The sequence below is a fragment of the Chenopodium album genome, chromosome 7 (genome assembly GCF_948465745.1).
Source record: "Chenopodium album chromosome 7, dcCheAlbu1.1, whole genome shotgun sequence".
Lineage (NCBI taxonomy): Eukaryota > Viridiplantae > Streptophyta > Magnoliopsida > Caryophyllales > Amaranthaceae > Chenopodium > Chenopodium album.
The window spans coordinates 61,526,458-61,534,939 of record NC_137840.1 but is presented as its reverse complement, the minus strand read 5'-3'; positions in this window follow the sequence as shown (position 1 = coordinate 61,534,939).

Genomic DNA, 8,482 nt, shown 5'->3' with positions numbered 1-8,482 from the left:
TGCGACTATACCACGGTACAGTCGCATATAGCACGCGACTCTACCATGGTGTAGTCGCATGCTATATGCGACTGTACCACGGTATAATCGCATGCTATATGCGACTATGCCGTGGTGGAGTCGCATATAGCACGCGATTATGGTTTTTTTTTTTTTTGAATTTAAATTTCAAATTATGATTGTAATTTGTTTTTTTTTTTAATTTCGAATTATCATCCGTAAATTAATTTTGAATTGGTGATAAAATTAGTAATGTAATTTGAATTATGGTAATTTTATTATTATTTTAAAAAAAATCGAATTAATAATTTTTTTTAATTCGAATTAATATTTTTTTTTAATTACCGTATTTTTTTTTTTTTGAATTTGAATTAATATTTTATTTGATAATAAAATTTAAATATTAATCATGTTTTACTTGATCCATGTTTATCTTTATTCCATGATCATCAATGTTTTTGTTTTGAATCAGTTTATCTTTATTCCTAAGATATATATGTATGATTTAAGATAGTAGTTATTATTTTATTTTTTTTAATTTAAAACAGCAGTTTTAATTTAATAAAAAAAAGCAATTTTTTCCTTAAAAAAAAAAAAAAGTTATACTTGAAAGAGTCAAAGACTACGTAGATAATTGTCAACAATTTTTATTTATTTTCTTTTTTTACAATTGTCAACAAAGTAAACATGGATAATTTTTAAATAAAATCCAAATAACTTGTTTTTTTTGGAGGTAACAACTAACTAACATGAGTTGTGGGGATTTTTATTTTTTTGTTTTTTTTTTAAATTTTTTTATAACTAAAAAACCAAATGTAATCATTGTTTAAATTTTTTTATAACAACAAACTAAAATTTTTTTTAAGATAAAACCAACTGAAAATATATCTTTTTTATTTAAATTTAATTTCAAATTAGTCATAAAATTTTTGAAAAGTATATTGTTTAAAAAAAATGATTGTTATTGTTTAATCAACTGAAAACCAACTGAAACTGAAAACCAACTGAAAATATAAATTTTTGAATAGTATATTGTTTAATCAACTGAAAACCAACTGAAATATGTTATTTAAAAAAAATGATTTGAACAGTATATTGTTTAATAGTAAAATTATTAGTAATAATACTTGAAATAATAATAATTATTGTTAGAATTATGAATATAATAATTTGAAATTTTATTATTTTATTAAATAGCGACAAGGTGGAAAATCAATTGCGGTGAATGATGTGTTGACTAGCTCGGGGCCGCGACATACTCGAGCCCGAAACATCGATGCCTCTGTTAGGAGAGAAAGGGATGCTGCACGATTTCTGTTGTTGATGGTGCTTCTGATGATGTATCTGTTCCTTTTGACGACGAGCCTGATCACGAACGAGCTAGTGAGTCTGAGGAGATGGAGGAGTTTGAGGGTAATTTTGATCAGAGTGGTGAGCATGATGATACGTCAGGTGTAGTGGTTGGTAGAAGGGCTAGAGATGGTAGGTTTGTCGCTTCTGACACCGGTAGCACCACTAGTAGACGGCGTACTAATAAACGTCAAAGACAAGTTGATGATGATTCTTGGATAGTGAAGGAGGACATGCCCGGTGGGCCCCTTGATGGTAGTGTTATTCCTAGTTTCGGAGGCCATGTTGCTCGTAAGATTCCTCCATTTGCCGAACCGCTCTATTATAATCATCTAATGTGGTGGCATTGAGAATTGGATTCCACCTTGTCAACCTGAAAATTTTTCCTTGATTTTTATTATTCGTTATTTTCTTAACTCTATGCTCTACATCTTTGTTAATATGCCATGTGCATAGTAAATGAGCAGTGTCAGGAAATATTTCCCGAATAGGCGACATCAAACCCAACTCACAATCGGTTATAATAGCCGTAGGCGATACATCACTACCAACCAGCAACTTTAACTTATCTATCACCCATGCATAGCTCACAGCGCTCTCATCCTTCATAAAAGCATACCCAATCAAGAAATTCATGTTGCAAGGAGTAACACCAACGAGCTCCAAAAAAGGCATTTTGTATTTGTTTGTCTTGTAAGTTGAATCAATATCAATGACCCACGGATACGTGCGTAAGAGCGCTAGAGACGTAGGATGTGCCATAAATACATGAGTCAAAACATTCGTATCCGGGTCAACCAAGCTCCAATGTGTATATTGCGACTCGATACTAAGTTCAAGGAAATATGTAACAGCAGCTCGACCATCAGCATCTTCAAGTCTCAACCGATCCCTAAAGTTGTAAATATGTCTACGATTGGGATGATCATCAGGAAACTGATTCCGTACAGCCGCTAAGATATTTTGTGGCTTCACTTTTGCATCGGTCAAGTCACGAACAAGTTGCTTCGCACCCGGACTAAGCTTGCTCATTTGTCGATTGCCTTCTTCATAGACAATTAGCTCATGGTTGTGTTTTCCATATGCATCGGGACCCAAGACAATCTGCCATCCTTCATCATCAGAAACTTCATAACCCTTGATCAAAAACTTGCAACCGTAATGTTGAGTTTTTGTCTTTGGTCGTTGAGCAACACTAAGATCTCTATTTTTCCCCCTATCTCTTGCACTACGATTGCATTTCAAATACAACCATCCGTTATGGTTGTAAGAAATCACAAGTTAAAATTTGAGTGTTAGTGCAATGTCTTTCGCCCATTGTGACAACTCTCGATACGTTGGAAATAATTGATCGGTCTGAAAATGTGGGTAATAATTTACCCCATCACCGCCAAAATCTTCAATTGGATCCTATAAGAAAGAAAAATACTAAGTTAATTAAAATTAAATTTAACTACAAATTAAATTAAATTCAATTGAAAACAAATATATTTTTTTTTTTTTTTTTTTTTTTTGCAAATTTAAACTATTAATTTTTTTTATTAAGCCATAAATTTACTAATTAAATTAAGTGTATTTTGTTATTTTTAATAATTATCAAAAATTAATAAATATAAATTACACGGATTGCTTAAAAAAAATATATATAAAGGATCCCGGTCGCATGCTATATGCGACTATACCACGGTGTAGTCGCATATAGCATGCGACTATACCGTGGTATAGTCGCATATAGCATGCGACCGGGCACATCGGAAATTGAAAAAAAAAAGCCCGACATATACCTGACTCGACGGCGTCGACGGTTCATTGTCCCCGCCAAGTGCCTCCGATATGAACGCCGACCGTCGTCGACTCATTTTATATCTCGTGGGTGGTCAAGGTAAAGTCGTGGTGTATGATGGTCAAGGTGGAGTCGTGGTGGTGGACCAGTCAAGGTGAGTGATAGTATGGGTGGTGGAGCTAATGGTGAAGGTGGAGCAAAGGCAAAGTTAGTAATGGTTGGATTGTTATGTAATTTTTAAAATTATAAGGGGCATGAAAGTCATTTAATACTATAACTTGAGTAATTTTATTGTGGCAAATAGCAATTCACATAATTAAACCTTCCAAGGGTAGTAATATCCATCAATAAAAACTTTCCAAACCAATAGATTTCCAATTTATAAACTTCTCAATTTTTGATATATTTCTAAACCAATTTTCCTCACCTAAGTGTGCACACCCCCCAAGCAAGTTATACTATACTCGAGGAAAGACCAGATCATACAAAGCTCATGGTCTTACTTAACCAGTCCCGGGTAGAGGGACAATTAAAATATCAAATACTCAGGCTCACAATGAGCTACAAATTAATTAAACCAAGTGATATATAAATCAAACAACTTTTATTAAATCGATCAACATTTAGAGATCAAACCTTCAAATCATAAAATTATATACTTTAACTTGTCATGAAAATTGTTAACTTAAATATTCATACGCAACATTTATTCAAACAATCATTAAAACAAACATTATACAAAACACGCATTCAAAATTGTATCAAGGACCTAGCCACCTATACGTACCTTGATCACGAGAACAAAAAGGTACGACTGCTAAACTTGACCACGATCGGGAGACTCCTCCTACACAAATAAAATAACCTTAATTAATATAAGGTTAACAAAATAACACAAAACCAAAAACACCATTCTATTGTGCATGAACTACCTAAATATTAACCTTTATCAAAATAGTGCTATTAGTATAGTTGGGTGGTCGTTGGTGGCGGATGAGGTGGTTGTTCGGTGGCAACAACTTGGTTATGGGTTGCAGAGTTTATTTAAGCTAGATAGAGTAAGAAGAAGGGGTGATGAGATAGAGAGTAGAGAAGAGGATTTCTGATTTTTGGTGTGAGGAATTTGTGAAGTGTTGAGGGTCTATTTATAGTGTTTAAGGGGTAGTAAGATAGAGTTAAAGGAAGTTTGAGATTAACATGGGAACATGATAAATGTAAGTTTGTTAAATGAATATGAGTGAAATTTAGTCTAGGTTAATTCATGTGGGAAAATACAATGGAAAGGATTAGGGATGGAAGTAAGATAAATGCTAATATGGTTAAGAAAGATAAATTAAGAGATTCAAGTAAAAAAAATGATAAATTAAGAGATTTTAAAAAAATAATAATGATAAGTATGGCTTCTTTATAACTCACGACCCTTTTTTTTTTTTTTTTTTTTTTTTACATATATATATATATAACGAAAATCATTCTTAAATAAATAAAATAATTAGATTTGATAATTAAATCAAGTTAAAATATATAGATAATATCAAAACTAAGATTTGTTGTAATTCATGAGATAATAATTAAGCTAAAGTTGTTAAGTATTATTAAGATAAAATCCGGAAAATAAAATTAAAAACGGCGTACAACGTTAATTAATAAAAATACAGACCGACCAAGATCATAATTTAGAAATTTTAATTATTTCAATTAATTAAAGAAATTACTAATTAAGAAAATATTTTCAAAAATTAGGGGTATTACAGTTGTTCCACCCAAACACTACCAAGTTTTAGCTACACTTGTGATAATTATGTACACATGTGATAAGTGGATATTGCCATTCCTAAACACAAGCTGAAAAAAGCTAACTCGAAATGGCTAGCTATTTCGCGCGCAACGCGCGCGTTGGCTGCCCTAGTAACTAAAAAAATGTGTTTTTATGCTTGCTCGAATTTTGGGCCGAGCTAGCGGGTCGGACCAATGTTGATCACCTCTATTAAATACTCAATCCAAATTGACTAGAGCTAAAACCCAATTCAAATACGACCCGAACAAAATTGACTTATCCTATGTGAGGTTTCAATTAATAAGCAAAGTAAAATTGTAATTTGAGATTAAGTGACTCAACTCACTAAATATAAAAAAGTTGCTTCACACTAGTAAGTTAAATTTGACCTTAGCTCGAACAGGCGCCAAACTTGACAAAGGTAGATGATACATCTGGTCCGAAAGATATTATTTCCAAACACACTTCATGCTCGAAACCTTAGATTATTCAATATGTAAATGGCTTGATCGACTAGTTTGACATACACTTAGGCACTCAGCATATCTCATCTTTATTCTCTCATAATTCTCAATCCCCATAATATTTATGTATATTCTCACCAATTTGACAATTATGTCTTTCGCATCCACAAGCAATTTGTTCTTGTAAGAGCGGATCTAATAGTCCTGACATGAAGACTAGAGTGCTTGTCATTTATTTTAGTTCGACTTTGTCAAAGCTTGGTTTTTATGAACTCAACTCAAGATTTAAATAAGTAAACTTGATGAAATTCAACTAAAAATTCTCGTGAGTAAGATCTGGCCTTTTTTTTTAGGACAGTAAGATCTGACCTAATACAATACTTAAATAGAAGGACATAATTTATGGTTTATATACATAATACTTCCTAAAACATCAATATGTTCTTATGAAAACCACAAATTATCATCAAAGTAGCTTGTATATGAATATAGCTTAAAATTCTCTTTACTCAAGCTCAAGTTTGAAAATACCGGAATGTGTTGCCGATCAAGAATTATCAGAAATGGAAATCACCTCCACCGTCGACATCACCAATTCCGAAGGTGACGTTAGGATTATCGAATTTCGAGGCCATAGAGCCACCGTTAATGGACTATGCGAGGCAGAGGAATCCAACTGCCAATCTGGAACTTCTGAATTTGTTTCCGGAGACGTGAGTTTCGTACTTCATGCTGTCTCCACCTCAGTCTCGACGTTACCCCTCACCTCCAACGGAGTTGGAAGGTGCTCTGAAACTTCTGGACTCTCTCAGAAGGAGGGAGGAACAACAAATCCTATCTCCGCCGAGGCCCTTGGTTCACGAGGGTTTACCATTACCAAAAAGAATGGAGGTCGTGCCCTTGGAGTTCGTCACTCGAGGACACAACATCGAGGTTCCATGTCGCCGTATAGCTATGTTCGTAACCAAGGAGGAGGTGGTCGGTGCTCAAATTCAGGTGAGTTATTACCCTCGGCCGAACGGTGTTCCGGAGATCCCTCTCTTAATGACTCCAATCAAACTGGAGGATGTGGGTCCAATGCAAGCACAGGAGTACTGGAAGGATTGGGACAACTTCTTCATCCCAATTCCGGTGCAAATCTTCCCGAATAGTGGCTCGAAGACAACCCTTCATCGTTCCATTCCAGCTTTGAACATGAAAATAATAGTTTGGAACGTTAGGGGTGCGAATAATGAGGAATCTGTTCCTCATGCAAAGGATATCGTTGACTCTCATCACCCTAATATCTTTGTTTTTTTTTTTGAAACAAAGGTTGTTTCTACTCGTGCAGCTCAAGTTCTAACAAAATTAGGGTTTAATGATTTTAAAGTTATAGAACCAAATGCAAGCAGGGAGGGTGTTTGGATCTTTTGGAAAAATGGAGTTGATCTTCTTTTCTTTTCGGATAAAGGGAACCTTTTTCATGGTCTCTTTCATTTTCGTAATGATATCTCGGAGGTTGTTATTACGAGGATGCATGCTTCGAGTATTCCCAAGGAAAGGCATATTGATTGGAAGAACATGAAGGATTCGATTCCTCCGGAAGAGACACCTTGGCTTCTCTTGGGTGATCTAAATGAGGTAACAAATCAATCTAAGAAGTCTAGAGGTAGGGTTTTTAGGCAAGGTCAATGTAAGGATTTCAAAGCTTTCACTGATAAAGCGGGTATGATCGACTTGGGCTTCCACTAGGTGAAAAAAGGCAATTGGCAGCGGTTCAAACCCGGTCTAAGGCACCGGTTTGAACCGCTGCCTATGTGAGGGGTGCCAAAAACATGGGTTTTGGCACCGGTTCAAAACCGGTGCCATAGGGTGGAATAGGCACCGGTTAACCGGTGCCATAGGGTGGAATAGGCACCAGTTAACCGGTGCCTAAAACTGCTCTCCCGCCATTTTTTTTTTTGGTGGTGGATAGTTTAGGCACCGGTTGCTGCCTAACCGGTGCCTATTATGTAATTTTTTTTTTTTCGTTTTTTTTTTCCATCGTGCAATAATATTTAAAAAAAAAAAAACCTGCAATAATAATAACCTGTAATTCCAGCAATTATATTAAATATAATAATTAATAATTTTATTATTATAATAACTAATAATAATATTATTAATTATTATATACAAAAATATACAAAAATAATATTAGAAACAAGAATTCAATTATATATATAGATATAAATATTCCCAAACGCAATACAAAAAAAAAAAAAAAGTTGCTTACATATACAAATAATAGTAAGTACACATATATAATGAATAATAAGTTATATAGTTCAAAACTTAACATAAATAATATACAATTACAATGCCATTTACATGTTGAAGGTGATAAAAGACGCCAACATGTCACAAACTTCATTAAGCTCCTTGATTGTCAACGGACCATCCTTTTGGACCTTGCAAAACTTGAAATACAAAAACATTATTTTAAAAATAATTAATTAGGCAAACAATATGTATTTTATCAAATATTACCTATATGACTTCTATATAGCCTATTTACTACATTACTTATCAAATGAACTATTTCTTTCTCATAACATGTCAATATTGGATAGTTGTATGTGTGTAAGCCCTAAAATTGTATAGGAGAGCATTTTGTTAAGGTTTATGACGCTTTTTACCCAAAATGGCCCGAATATGGCCTATATGACCTTACTTTGCCCATTTCCTACATTTCTTATTAAATGAACTTTATTTATCTCATAACATGTCAATATTATCTAGTTATAGGTGTATAAGGAAAGAAATCACATCAAAAGAGCATATTAACACAAAATGGCCCTAATATGGCCCATATGACTTCTATTCAGCCCATTTTCTACCTTTCTTGTGAAATAGCCTTTTTGTTTCTCATAACATGTCATTGTTGGATAATATTAGGTGTCTAAGGCTAGAAATCACATCAATATAGCATTTCAAGAAGCTTAACAACGCATTTTACTCAACATGGCCCAAATAGGGCTTATATGACTTCTATGTAGCCCATTTTCTACATTACTTATCAAATGAACTATTTCTTTCTCATAACATGTCAATGTTGGGTAGTTGTATGTGTGTAAGCCCTAAAATTGT